The 15,474-nt window shown below is 46.4% G+C and overlaps 1 protein-coding gene across 2 annotated transcripts in view; it reads right to left on the bottom strand.

The window, feature by feature from the left end:
* The window catches only part of LOC147676775 (zinc finger protein 777-like), a 623,696-nt gene that overhangs the window by 142,829 nt on the left and 465,393 nt on the right, over positions 1-15,474 (bottom strand). The gene's annotated exons all lie outside the window — the stretch shown is intronic.

Genomic DNA, 15,474 nt, shown 5'->3' with positions numbered 1-15,474 from the left:
TGGCTGGCGGTGGCGATCTTTCCTCCATCCTAATGAGCCCCTAAGTAAACAGTGAACCAAGTAACATGGAAAAAGTGCTCTTTTAACCCGTAGTATTTTATCACTTTCATTCTGATGCATGGAGGCACAATGTGCTGCACAATATTGTAATGTGCACATGTGTCTCGTTACAGTTACACCCTTTCTCTCAGTCACTGGCGGAGGGACAGTGAGTCACATGATATAAAAGTTTGGATATTGGTCGTCTGTCAACTCATAACTTCTCCTCCACCAATATCTTCTGTAGGGGTGGTTATTGTACGAGCTGGAGCACCCCGGAGACTCTTCTCTGTCTGATGCAGGCCTGTAAAGAAACCTAGGGGGAAGAGACTAGGAAGTTGTGCCTCCTTTTTAAATCACGTGTGTGGCCACATATCAGCTAAAAATTCCTTTTATCTCTAATCTCTCCTATTATGCAATTTGTCCTAATTTTTATTCCTTTTCTAGAATGCTCGAGTGAGCCAAATCAATACACTACCAGCTCCCTGAGGACTAAACATTTCTGACTATAACTCTGGTTTCAATGGATTTGTAAAGAGTTCGCACTAAATCATGGTTGATAATTTGCAATATTTCTCTCATTAATTAAATCTGCCCCTCTGTTCATTTTTTGCTATTAGTCATCTGTACAACTTGGAAAAAAGTATGACAATCGTACTTCTTTGGTCTTGCTAACATATACTATTCTTTAGCTAGGTCAGTCACATAATCCTGTCATGGCAGTCACATATTACTGCCATGACCTGTTCTTTTTGTTGCAACCTGAAACTTTCTCAATGCATTCAAAATATTTTGTTTGCAGCGATACAGTTGGTAGTTGCCTGAATTGTAACTAATTCAGTTCTGAAGCTTCTTTACTTTTCTCAAAGGTCACTTTTGAGATACCCTAAAAGTTTCCTAAGAAAATAACTCTGGATTTTTTCCAAACCACCTCCAACAGAAAAACACACCAAACACCATGTGAGAGATAAACGTTTGTCTTAGTAGACTGTCACACACTAAATACAAATTCATGCTCCCAAGTTTGTGGAAGAACTTTAGCAAATCCCCCCAAAACTCCAATGCTCCCTTGACCACCCTCCTGGCAGACTACATATGAAATCATGAGGCACACAAACCCTTCTACTAGTTAATGTTCTATCCAAAAGACCACTCTCCCTTAGAAGTGAAGGAGTAACTTCATGAACCAACCAACTTCTAATCATCTCGACTACCCTACTGCCAGACTACATATGAAATCATGAGGCACACAAACCCTTTACTAGTTAATGTTCTATCCAAAAGACCACTGTCCCTTAGAAGTGAAGGAGTAACGTCATGAACCAACCAACCTCTAATCCTCTCTTGACTACCCGCCTGCCAGACTACATATGAAATCATGAGGGACACAAACCCTTCTACTAGTTAATGTTCTATCCAAAAGACCACTCTCTCTTAGTAGTGAAGGAGTAACGTCATGAACCAACCAACCTCTAATCTTCTCTTGACTACGCTCCTGCCAGACTGCATGTGAAATCATGAGGCAGACAAACACTTTTACTAGTTAATGTTCTATCCAAAGGACCACTCTCTCTTAGAAGTGAAGGAGTAACTTCATGAACCAACCAACCTCTAATCCTCTCGACTACCCTACTGCCAGACTAGATATGAAATCATGAGGCACACAAACCCTTCTACTAGTTAATGTTCTATCCAAAGGATCACTCTCCCTTAGAAGTGAAGGAGTAACTTAGTGAACCAACCAACCTCTAATCCTCTCGACTACCCTACTGCCAGACTAGATATGAAATCATGAGGCACACAAACCCTTGTACTAGTTAATGTTCTATCCAAAGGACCACTCTCCCTTAGAAGTGAAGGCGTAACTTCACGAACCAACCAACCTCTAATACTCTCTTGACCACCCTCCTGGCAGACTACATATGAAATCATGAGGCACAAAAACCCTTTACTAGTTAATGTTCTATCCAAAGGATCACTCTCCCTTAGAAGAGAAGGAGTAACTTAGTGAACCAACCAACCTCTAATCCTCTCTTGACTACGCTCCTGCCAGACTACATATGAAATCATGAGGCACACAAACCCTTCTACTAGTTAATGTTCTATCCAAAAGACAACTCTCCCTTAGAAGTGAAGGAGTAACGTCATGAACCAACCAACCTCTAATCCTCTCTTGACTACGCTCCTGCCAGACTACATATGAAATCATGAGGGACACAAACCCTTCTACTAGTTAATGTTTTATCCAAAAGACCACTCTCCCTTAGAAGTGAAGGAGTAACTTCATGAACCAACCAACCTCTAATCCTCTCTTGACTACGCTCCTGCCAGACTGCATGTGAAATCATGAGGCAGACAAACCCTTTTACTAGTTAATGTTCTATCCAAAGGATCACTCTCCCTTAGAAGTGAAGGAGCAACTTCATGAACCAACCAACCTCTAATCCTCTCGACTACCCTACTGCCAGACTAGATATGAAATCATGAGGCACACAAACCCTTCTACTAGTTAATGTTCTATCCAAAGGACCACTCTCCCTTAGAAGTGAAGGCGTAACTTCACGAACCAACCAACCTCTAATACTCTCTTGACCACCCTCCTGGCAGACTACATATGAAATCATGAGGTACACAAACCCTTTACTAGTTAATGTTCTATCCAAAGGATCACTCTCCCTTAGAAGTGAAGGAGTAACTTAGTGAACCAACCAACCTCTAATCCTCTCTTGACTACGCTCCTGCCAAACTACATATGAAATCATGAGGCACACAAACCCTTCTACTAGTTAATGTTCTATCCAAAAGACAACTCTCCCTTAGAAGTGAAGGAGTAACGTCATGAACCAACCATACTCTAATCCTCTCTTGACTACCCGCCTGCCAGACTACATATGAAATCATGAGGGACACAAACCCTTCTACTAGTTAATGTTCTATCCAAAGGATCACTCTCCCTTAGAAGTGAAGGAGTAACTTAGTGAACCAACCAACCTCTAATCCTCTCGACTACCCTACTGCCAGACTAGATATGAAATCATGAGGGACACAGACCCTTCTACTAGTTAATGTTCTATCCAAAGGATCACTCTCCCTTAGAAGTGAAGGAGTAACTTAGTGAACCAACCAACCTCTAATCCTCTCTTGACTACGCTCCTGCCAGACTACATTTGAAATCATGAGGCACACAAACCCTTCTACTAGTTAATGTTCTATCCAAAGGACCACTCTCCCTTAGAAGTGAAGGCATAACTTCACGAACCAACCAACCTCTAATACTCTCTTGACCACCCTCCTGGCAGACTACATATGAAATCATGAGGCACACAAACCCTTTACTAGTTAATTTTCTATCCAAAGGATCACTCTCCCTTAGAAGTGAAGGAGTAACTTAGTGAACCAACCAACCTCTAATCCTCTCGACTACCCTACTGCCAGACTAGATATGAAATCATGAGGGACACAAACCCTTCTACTAGTTAATGTTCTATCCAAAGGATCACTCTGCCTTAGAAGTGAAGGAGTAACGTCATGAACCAACCAACCTCTAATCCTCTCGACTACCCTACTGCCAGACTAGATATGAAATCATGAGGGACACAAACCCTTCTACTAGTTAATGTTCTATCCAAAGGATCACTCTGCCTTAGAAGTGAAGGAGTAACGTCATGAACCAACCAACCTCTAATCCTCTCTTGACTACGCTCCTGCCTGACTACATATGTAATCATGAGCTAGACAAACCTTTTTACTAATTAATGTTGTATCCAAAGGACCACTTGTGAGAGGTTGGCCTGATATTTGATGTCTCCAATTCTGGGGGCACCTTGTATCAGTCCAAACAATCCCTTATGGTGATGGTTGTAAGTCAACCTTATAGACAAGCTACCCTAAGGGTAGCATAGACTAAGCAGCCTTAAAGGCTTAACTCAAGGGTGAACAACCTTTACAACGGACTACCATTACAATGCGACCATTACAACGCACACCATTACAACGCATTGCGCTGGGGGGCGCTCTAGGATAGGGAATAAGTTTAATTTACTATCCAACTCCTTCCCTAGTGTCCACGGGGACTGGAGTTGGAATAGTAAATTAAACTTTTCACTATCCAGCGCCCCAAAGCGCTATGCGTTGTAAAGGTTTGCGATGTAAAAACTGCATTGTAAAGGCATGCGTGGTAAAAGTATGCGTTGTAACGTCATGCATCCAACTCAAGAGGGCATGTGAAGCCAGCTGTTTTACCATATGCAATCCTGTAATATCAAATGAAAGGACACCAAACAAGTTATATATTATAAAAATATATGTATTTATTACTAGCATAATCCTCTGTACTCTTTATGAGTGTAGAGGCACAAGCGTTTAAACAAAAGCACAGTTAAACATATGAAAGTTGCACAATTATGGATGAGGCCGGGGAGCCACGCAAACCATATATTAAAAAAGTGGTATAAGTATCACTAATCGAACAGTGGTCAGGCCTAAGGCCTGGGGAATCGCTGGGACCAATCGGGACTAGCAATGCTGAAGTCAGGAAAAGCCTGCGGGAATCGGCTGCAGCGCTTAAAGCACACACATGCACCAATGCAAAGTCAATGGTGCGTAAAAGTTATCGAGTTACTGTTTTAAGAGTCTTTCGACTGACCTAGAAGGACAAAACTTTAGACTTAGACACCTGAGGTGTATACCAATACAGGAGCACCGGCGTTCAAGTGTTACCTCACCCACAGGAAGCGGGTGCACAGGTGCAAAGTCATGTCGGCTTTCGTCGTGTAGATCTATGGAGCCTGTAGATGATGATGCTGCAGGCGGCCAGAAGAGAAGTGTCCGGTGCGATCCAAGGGTGGATCGAAGATGAAGAGTACCTGAAAGCAGAGGGGACAGAGTCTGGGTCACTCAGCAGTGACCAGGGTGGAACCAGGAAGGAACCAGGCAATGTCGGGCGCAATCAGGTGGTTGTCGTGAAGCTTGTCTCTGCTGCCACGCGGACTCTGGGGCACCGAGGATGTCCAGGAGTGGATCACAAGCTGTCCCACGAAGGCTCTCGCTGTTGGCGGTGTCGGCTTCTGGATCGGAGCAAACAAACCTTGGCAAGCGCAACCCACGCAGGATTCGAGGATCGCTTCTTACTCGGACCAGGAAGGTCAGAGCAGGTGCTCCTTTTCAGGGGAACGAGGGCCAGTCCAGAGCAACCGGACTGGCAGAGCAAATTCAAAGGTTCGTCGGTACTGGGGCCGCTAGCCAACGGGCAAGCGACCGGACCAAGTCGTTGAGCCAAAAAATGCAGAAGGGCCCCACGCAGCACTCGGTGAGTGCAGAGGGGTGAGCTTCGGTTCAAAAGCTGCTCAGGGCTGGGGCTTCTCAAACCCCAATGCACAGCTTCGAGGGAGCCTCGGGAGCTGCACGGTCAGCACGTCGTGGTCTTTTCAAGATGCCGGCCCCACCCTTCAGGTCACCTCCACGGGTCTCAGATTCGCTGGGACTGTGGATCAGGCTGTAAGAAGGCAGGACGCTGGGTCTTGTCGAACTCTGTCGCTCGAGTTCCGGCGGGAACTGCAACAAAGCAAACGGTGATGCGCTGGATGGTGCCTGTTTGCACAGGTTGGTCACTCCTTGACCACAAGGGAGATGTTTCAGTCTTCTACGTCAAGTAGGATGTCGAAGGGTCCAGAGTTTCGTTTCATAAGCTTCAGTCAGGATAATCTGAGTGCATGGGCACTGCTTCCACCTTTATTCCAAACTGGGGGGCTGGATTACCTGCTAGGTCCCTCCTATGGGTGGGACCCAGGAAGGGGGTGGTTACACCCCTTTCCCTTTGTCCAGGGTCGCGCTGGGACTGGGGCTGGTGTGCTCCAGAACCGGTTTGACCGGATTATGCAAGGGGAAGCCTTGTGCGCCCCAGGCAGTGTCTAGTTTCATTCAACCCACCCTGCCCCAATACACTATCTCCTGTCTGGGGAGGTGTAGCACCTCCCTGCGACAGGAAACCCTTTGTCCAGGACTCCTCTGCCAAGTTTCGGTCAGCAGCAGGAGGTCAGACTTGTGTCTGTGGCAGCAGCATCCATTTTGTGATGCTGAGGGTCTGGTTAGAATTAACCGCGTTTTAGCAAAGTAACATGTCTTCTCCCTCTAGAAGAGTGGAATGCTACCCCCGTTGCCAGGACTGGTGAGGGGGTAGTATTCCAAAGTGTATGACACCTTACACGACATGTTTTGATAAAGCCAAACCAAAGTTAGCACATAACCACGATGGATTATAATGCACTTAAGAGTATATGGTATGGCAATATCCCGGAACAGCTAAGGGAGTTGGTCCCGACAGCTGCAGACAGGCTCAGCTCATGCTAGAGCACCATCTCACATAAAACCAAGCACTCTGCCTCCAGGATTGTTAAGGCCTGCCATAGGAGTGACTTGGGTATATATGTGTCCAGATAGGTTTAGATATAGGTATACTATATCTAAGCAAGGGGTGATTACACCACCTTGCCCCAGCTGAGTGTTCAGCCAGTTGTGTCAATTTGGATAGCCAGCCAGGGGTGGCAAAAGATATGCTGCAGCCCCTGGTAGGCCTTGGATGCACCTATGCCCTGGGCATCTATAGTGCACTGTACAGGGGCTGATAAGGTGACCCAACCCAATTTAGTTATGCACCTAGGGTACATGGAATCCACTTTAAAGAGAGAACAGATAGCCTGGGAACCTGATTAGCAGGGAACCAGGCCAACTAAGTCGAAAACCAGCTAAACACAAGGCAAAAAATCTGGGGTAACCATAGTCAGATATCCACCTTCCTACATAACCACCCCCCCCCCCCCCAAATGAAAGGAGATAAGGCTATCCTTGACCAGGTAAGCCTATATTGCCTTAGTGGCCATATAAGGAAGTACCTGCACTAGCATGGTTACCCCCTGTCTCATGGTCCACTAAGCAATCCCTCACCCTTGGGGTATTAGAGGGTCTCCACCATAGGGAATCACTACCTTGGGTGTGTTTTTGCAAAGTAAAAGGCTGGTGTTGATATGGAGTACTAAAGTGAGGCTCCACTAAGGTAGGGCTCAGCTTCCTCCAATTATCTTCCACCATGTGTGCCTTTCTTTCATTGACTGAGTTGCACTGTGCTCTCAGGGTCAACCTCTGGCTGCCTAAAGCTGGAGGCTGAGTCCCTTTGGTGGGCTTACTGGAGGGACAGTTCAGGTTTGGGCCCTTTGGGTCCCAGGTTTGGCTGTGCCCAACAGAATCCATCTGAGGGAGGTCCCTAACTAATTTTAAGGGGGATCCCTCAGGAGTTTTTAAAGTTTTCACCTGGCTTGGGCTGCTAGCTTCGGTGCCCCTAATCTGCTGATGGGGGTGCTTTATTTGACAGGGGCCCTTTGGGACTCACTGTCCTTCTTGTCCTCTGCAGCCCTGGGCTGACTAAGGCAAGGTAGAGAGGGGCAGGTCACCTGCTCCAGAGGGATCCCACCTGAGAAGGGTCCACTGACATCAGACGCTCTGTCAGGCTAGGCCTAACCACCTCTGGGGCAGTTCCTTCATCAGGGGTAAGATCAGTTCCCTGAGGAGGCTGATCCTTTCCTAAAGTCTGGTGGGAGGGAGATTTCTCTTCCTCCTCAATGCTCTCTGTTTGTGTGGAGTGATCCATTTTTTCAGGCTTCACAACACATGTATCAGTTTGAGTTTGGGCTGTGGCCATCACAGCCCCACCAACCTTTTCAGGAGGAGACTCAGTTTGGGTATAGGCTGCTACCATCACAGCCCTGCTATTCTGTTTAGGAAGGGAGTTAGCTAAAGATGGGGCTGAGTCTTGCACAGCCCTACCACCCTTTTCAGGAAGGACATCTTGGATTGGGGCTGTAGCCATCACAGCCCCACTAACCTTTCCATGGAGATTGATCATTCTAGAATGGATTTCTTGTTCAACCTCAGCCCAGGCTGAGATTTCCAAATCATTCCCCAGTAGACAATCTACAGGCAGGTTTGGGGTCACTGCCACTCTCTTTGGGCCAGTGACTCCTCCCCAGCTGAGATTTACCACTGCTATGGGATGATTTTTCTGAACTCCATCAATGTTTGTCACCTGGTATGTAGCACCAGGTAAAAGTTGCCTTGAGGGGACTAGATTCTCAGTCACCATGGTGATACTAGCCCCTGTGTCTCTGTAGGCCTCAACTTTCAAACCATTGATGAGGGGTTCCTGTCTATACTAGCTCAAAGTGTTTGGGCAATCAGTGAAATTGGCAAACACCATGCCAGTCTCATAGACAAGCTCAGTTGGGGACCTGGTTAGGCCAGAGTCCACCTGTGTTCCAAAGGTAAACCCACCCAAATTCTTGGGGGATGCTCCCACCACCTGGGGGACCACTGCTAACCGTGACAGGAGGCGTTGGAGCTTTACCTGGAGATATATTTTCTTTATTACTATTCTTTGGACAACAGCTGTCTGTTTTCCAATGGCCAACCTGTTTACAGGCATGGCAGTAAGGCTTTTTCTGTGTAGAGGAAGTGTCTTGGGACCCACCCCCATCCTTGGAGTTTTGGGGCCCTGGGGAAGTCTTCTCTTTTGATTTATCCCCACCCTTTTCTTGAGGTTTGGTAGACTCCTTCTTGTGGTCATTACCCTGATTGCTAGGTCTAATCATGGTTCTGACCCATTTATCTGCCCTCATTCCCAATTCTTGGGGAGAGGTCAAATCTGAGTCCACCAGGTGCTGGTGTAAAAGCAGGTTCTGACAATTACTTAGGATCTGCTCCCTCATAATCAAATTATATAATCCTGTATAGTCATGTACTTTGCTGCCATGTAGCCAACCCTCCAGAGCCTTAGTAGCACAATCTACAAAATCAGTCCAGTCCTGTGTCTGTGTCTTCTGGGTGTTTCTGAACATTAACCTGTACTGTTCAGTGCTTAAGCCAAACCCATCTATTAGAGCACTCTTCAAGACAGTGTAGTTTTTAGCATCCTCATGTCTGACAGTGAGGAGCTTATCTCTCCCTTTCTCAGAAAAGGAGAGCCATAAAATTGCAGCCCACTGGTCCTGAGGAACCTGCTGTACCATGCAGGCTCTCTCCAGAGCAGTCATCCATTTGTGGATGTCATCCCCTTCCTTGTAGGGGGGCAACATTTTGCTCAGGTTTCTATTATCATAGGACCTGTCTTTCTCTCTAGGAATATTGCTGCCACCAGTGGAATCTAAACCACACAATTTTTGCTCCTTTGCTAAAGCAAGTTTAGCTTGGGCCAAGGCTACCTCTTCCCTCTCTATCTGGAGTTGGACAGTCCTCATTCTGGCCCTATGCTCTTTTCTCTGGGGGGAAGTCATTCCCCTTTGATATTCCCTTGAGGCACTAGAAATGTGAGAGTCCCTGGAAGGAGATCTCAATCTTCTATTGCCTGGAACTAATCTGTTATGTACTCTGGGGAGGTGCTGGCCCTCTCCATTTCCATGTAGGTCCAAGTTGGCTTGGCTAAGCCTCCCAACCTGTACCTGGTTGTTCCCTTGATCCTGATCTGACTCATTACCTTCTGATTCTGGGTCCACCTCATCTTCTGGGGTGCTGTTCTCAGTATCTGGGGGGGTTCACTCCATCTCCTGATCATAAGGGACCAATACTAGCTTTCTCAAGATTATCCATCTCCAGGATGGCTATCAGGATGGGAATGGTAGGGTTGTGACCCTTTTCAGCCCCCTTGAAGTGCACAAGGCACTCAAGTACTTATGGCTGAGGTTGTCATAGCTGGAGGGTGCCTTGGTAAGGTCAACCCTCACAGGTAGAGAGCTGGAAGCTTCACCTGTGCCAGACATGACTCCTAGTGAGGTGTAAGTGGTGCACTTACCTACACTAAGTGTTTTCCTACTATACCTTGCTAGTGGGTTGTAGGCAGGGTGTGCTAAGCCCTTTGATCTACAACTACTAAGTTCCATACAACTTAAATATGCTAAGCTTTGTTTATATGTAGGTACTTGATGTGATCTTTCAATTTGATAAAAAGATTGCAATGGTAAAACAACAGCAAGCTCAAATCCGCACCGCTGCGCACCAATGTGAGTAGTTGGCCTGATATATGATATCTTCAATTCTGCGGGCACCTTGTATCAGTCCAAACAATCCCTTATGGTGATGGTTGTAAGTCAACCTTATAGACAAGCTATCCTAAGGGTAGCATGGACTAAGCAGCCTTAAAGGCTTAACTCAAGAGGGCATGTGAAGCCAGCTGTTTTACCATATGCAATCCTGTCTTATCAAATGAAAGGACACCACACAAGTTATATATTATAAAAATATATGTATTTATTACTAGAATAATCCTCTGTACTCTTTATGAGTGTAGAGGCACAATAGTTTAAACAAAAGCACAGTTAAACATATGAAAGTTGCACAATTATGGATGAGGCCGGGGGCCACGCAAACCATATATTAAAAAAGTGGTATAAGTATCACTAATCGAACAGTGGTCAGGCCTAGTGCCTGGGGAATCGCTGGGACCAATCGGGACTAGCAATGCTGAAGTCGGGAAAAGCCCGCTGGAATCGGGTGCAGCACTGAAAGCACACACATGCACCAATGCAAAGTCAATGGTGCGTAAAAGTTATCAAGTTACTGTTTTAAGAGTCTTCCGACTGACCTAGAAGGACAAAACTTTAGACTTAGACACTAGAGGTGTATACCAATACAGGAGCACCGGCGTTCAAGTGTTACCTCACCCACAGGAAGCGGGTGCACAGGTGCAAAGTCGTGTCGGCTTTCGTCGTGTAGATCTATGGAGCCTTTAGATGATGATGCTGCAGGCGGCCAGAAGAGAAGTGTCCGGTGTGATCCAAGGGTGGATCGAAGAAGAAGAGTACCTGAAAGCAGAGGGGACAGAGTCTGGGTCACTCAGCAGTGACCAGGGTGGAACCAGGAAGGAACCAGGTAATGTCGGGCGCAATCCGGTGGTTGCGGTGAAGCTGGTCTCCGCTGCCACGTGGACTCTGGGGCACCGAGGATGTCCAGGAGTGGATCACGAGCTGTCCCACAAAGGCTCTCGCTGTCAGCGGTGTTGGCTTCCGGATCGGAGCAAACAAACCTTGGCAAGCGCAACCCACGCAGGATTCGAAGATTGCTTCTTACTCGGACCAGGAAGGTCAGAGCGGGTGCTTTTTTTCAGGGGAGCGAGGGCCAGTCCAGAGCAACCAGACTGGCAGAGCAAATTCAAAGGTTCATCGGTATGGGGGCCGCTAGCCAACTGGCAAGCGACCGGACCAATGCATTGAGCCAAAAAATGCAGAAGGGCCCCATGCAGCACTCGGTGAGTGTAGAGGGGTGAGTTTTGGTGCAAAAGCTGCTCAGGGCTGGGGCTTCTCAAACCCCAATGCACAGCTTCGAGGGAGCATCAGGAGCTGCACGGTCAGCACGTCGTGGTCTTTCCAAGATGGCTGGCCCCACGCTTCAGGTCGCCTCCACAGGTCTCAGATTCGCTGGGACTGTGGATCGGGCTGTAAGAAGGCAGGAACGCTGGGTCTTGTCGAACTCTGTCGCTCGAGTTCCGGCAGGAACTGCAACAAAGCAAACGGTGACGCGCTGGATGGTGCCTGTTTGCACAGGGTGGTCACTCCTTGACCACAAGGGAGATTCTCAGTTTTCTACATCGAGTAGGATGTCGAAGGGTCCAGAGTTTCGTTTCATAAGTTTCAGTCAGGATAATCTGAGTGCATGGGCACTGCTCCCACCTTTATTCCAAACTGGGGGGGCTGGATTACCTGCTAGGTCCCTCCTATGGGTGGGACCCAGGAAGGGGGTGGTTGCACCCCTTTCCCTTTGTCCAGGGTCGCACTGGGGCTGGTGTGCCCCAGAACCGGTTTGACCGGATTATGCAAGGGGAAGCCTTGTGTGCCCCAGGCAGTGTCTAGTTTCATTCAACCCACCCTGCCCCAGTACACTATCTCCTGTCTGGGGAGGTGTAGCACCTCCCTGCGACAGGAAACCCTTTGTCCAGGCCTCCTCTGCCAAGTTTCGGTCAGCAGCAGGAGGTCAGACTTGCGTCTGTGGCAGCAGCATCCATTTTGTGATGCTGAGGCTCTGGTTAGAATTAACCGCGTTTTAGCAAAGTAACATGTCTTCTCCCTCTAGAAGGGTGGAATGCTACCCCCGTCGCCAGGACTGGCGAGAGGGTAGTATTCCAAAGTGTATGACACCTTACACGACATGTTTTGATAAAGCCAAACCAAAGTTAGCACATAACCGCGATGGATTATAATGCACTTAAGAGTATATGGTGTGGCAATATCCCGGAACAGCTAAGAGAGTTGGTCCCGACAGCTGCAGACAGGCTCAGCTCATGCTAGAGCACCATCTCACATAAAACCAAGCACTCTGCCTCCAGGATTGTTAAGGCCTGCCATAGGAGTGACTTATAGGTATATATGTGTCCTGATAGGTTTAGATATAGGTATACTATATCTAAGCAAGGGGTGATTACACCACCTAACCTCAGCTGAGTTGTGTCAATTTGGATAGCCAGCCAGGGGGGGCAAAAGATATGCTGCAGCCCCTGGTAGGCCTTGGATGCACCTATGCCCTGGGCACCTATAGTGCACTGTACAGGGGCTGATAAGGTGACCCAAGCCAATTTAGTTATGCACCTAGGGTACATGGAATCCATTTTAAAGAGAGAGCAGATAGCCTGGGGCCCTGATTAGCAGGGAACCAGGCCAACTAAGTCTAAAACCAGCTAAACACAAGGCAAAAAATCTGGGGTAACCATAGTCGGGTATCCACCTTCCTACACCACTCTCCCTTAGAATTGAAGGAGTAACTTAGTGAACCAATCAACCTCTAATCCTCTCTTGACTACCCTCCTGTCAGACTATATATGAAATCATGAGGCACACAAAATCTTTTACTAGTTAATGTTCTATTCAAAAGACCACTCTCCCTTAGAAGTGAAGGAGTAACTTCATAAACCAACAAACCTCTAATCCTCTCTTGACTACCCACCTGCCAGACTGCATATGAAATCATGAGGTACACAAACCCTTTACTAGTTAATGTTCTATCCAAAAGACCACTCACCCTTAGAAGTGAAGGCGTAACTTCACGAACCAACCAACCTCTAATCCTCTCTTGACCACCCTCCTGTCAGACTACATATGAAATCATGAGGCACACAAACCCTTCTACTAGTTAATGCTCTATCCAAAAGACCATTGTCCCTTAGAAGTGAAGGAGTAACGTCATGAACCAACCAACCTCTAATCCTCTCTTGACTACGCTCCTGCCAGACTACATATGAAATCATGAGGGACACAAACCCTTCTACTAGTTAATGTTCTATCCAAAAGACCACTGTCCCTTAGAAGTGAAGGAGTAACTTCATGAACCAACCAACCTCTAATCCTCTCTTGACTACCCACCTGCCAGACTACATATGAAATCATGAGGTACACAAACCCTTTACTAGTTAATGTTCTATCCAAAAGACCACTCTCCCTTATAAGTAAAGGCGTAACTTCACAAACCAACCAACCTCTAATCCTCTCTTGACCACCCTCCTGGCAGACTACATATGAAATCATGAGGGACACAAACCCTTCTACTAGTTAATGTTCTATCCAAAAGACCACTCTCCCTTAGAAGAGAAAGAGTAACTTCATGAACCAACCAACCTCTAAAGCTCTTGACTACCCTCCTGCCAGACTACATAAGAAATCATGAGGCAAACAAACATTTTTTTAATAGTTAATGTTCTATCTAAAGGACCACTCTCCCTTGGAATTGAAGGAGTAACTTAGTGAACCAATCAACCTCTAATCCTCTCTTGACCACCCTCCTGCCAGACTACATATGAAATCATGAGGCACACAAACCCTTTACTAGTTAATGTTCTATCCAAAAGACCACTCTCCCTTAGAAGTGAAGGAGTAACTTAGTGAACCAATCAACCCCAATGCTCTTGACTACCTGCCTGCCAGACTCCAGATGTAATCAGGAGGCACACAAAACTTTTAACTAGTTAGTGGTCCAGGGCTCAACAAATCTAAAAAATTGTACTAGTCTTGCAGGTCTAGTAACTTGGAAAATCCCCTCGACCCAACTGCAACCTTCTTGACCTCTGTCTCTGAAAACAGAGCAAAAGTGACAAGTTAACAAGATTTAAAGGCATCTTTATTGCTCAGTCCCTTTGTGAGCAATAAAAATGCCTTTAAATTTTGTTATCTTGTCACTTTTGCTCCGTTTTCAAAGACAGAGGACAAAAGTTAGTTTGTCTTCCTACTCGCCAGAAAGGGCGAGTAGGACCTAAAAATAGCTCGTCCTCATCCATTCTCCCTCGCAAATGCGAGCGGGCGAGTGGATTTGTCGAGCCCTGTGGTCTATCCAGAAGACCACTCTCCCTTGGAAGTGAAAGAGTAACTTCATGAGCCAGTCAACCTCTAATCCTCTCGACTACCCACCTGCCAGACTAAATAACACAAACCCCTTACTAGTTAATGTTCTATCCAAAAGACCACTCTCCCTTAGAAGGGAAGGAGTAACTTAGTGAACCAATCAACCCCCAATGCTCTTGACCACCCTCCTGCCAGACTATATATGAAATCATAAGGCACACAAGTCCTTTACTAGTTAATGTTCTATCCAAAAGTTCACTCTCCCTTAGAAGTGAAGCAGTAACTTCATTAACCAACCATCCTCTAATCCTCTCTTGACTACGCTCCTGCCGGACTACATATGAAATTATGAGGCACACAAACCCTTCTACTAGTTAATGTTCTATCCAAAAGACCACTCTCCCTTACAAGTGAAGGAGTAACGTCATGAACCAACCAACCTCTAATCCACTCTTGACTACGCTCCTGCCAGACTGCATGTGAAATCATGAGGCACACAAACCCTTCTACTAGTTGATGTTCTATCCAAAAGACCACTCTCCCTTAGAAGTGGAGTAACTTTATGTACTAACCAACCTATTATCCTCTTTTGACTACGCTCCTGCCAGACTACATATGAAATCATGAGGCAGACAAACCCTTTTACTAGTTAATGTTCTATCCAAAGGATCACTCTGCCTTAGAAGTGAAGGAGTAAATTCATGAACCAACCAACCTCTAATGCTCTCGACTACCCTCCTGCCAGACTACATATGAAATCATGAGGCAGACAAACCTTTTTACTAGTTAATGTTCTATCCAAAGGACCACTCTCCCTTAGAATTGAAGGAGTAACTTAGTGAACCAATCAATCTCTAATCCTCTCTTGACTACCCTCCTGCCAGACTACATATGAAATCATGAGGCACACAAACCCTTTACTAGGTAATGGTCTAAACAAAAGACCATTCTCCCTTAGAAGTGAAGGAGTAAGATTGTACACTAGGGTTATACGTGCTATCTAGTACTTGCACGCGTGGTTGTTTCATGGATTTCATGATAGCATTGCTAATAATCATGTGTAAATAACCCG

Source organism: Lissotriton vulgaris, chromosome 12 (genome assembly GCF_964263255.1).
Source record: "Lissotriton vulgaris chromosome 12, aLisVul1.2, whole genome shotgun sequence".
Classification (NCBI taxonomy): Eukaryota; Metazoa; Chordata; class Amphibia; order Caudata; family Salamandridae; genus Lissotriton; species Lissotriton vulgaris.
Note: the sequence above shows the minus strand (reverse complement) of the source record. Positions and strands in the feature narration are given on the sequence as shown.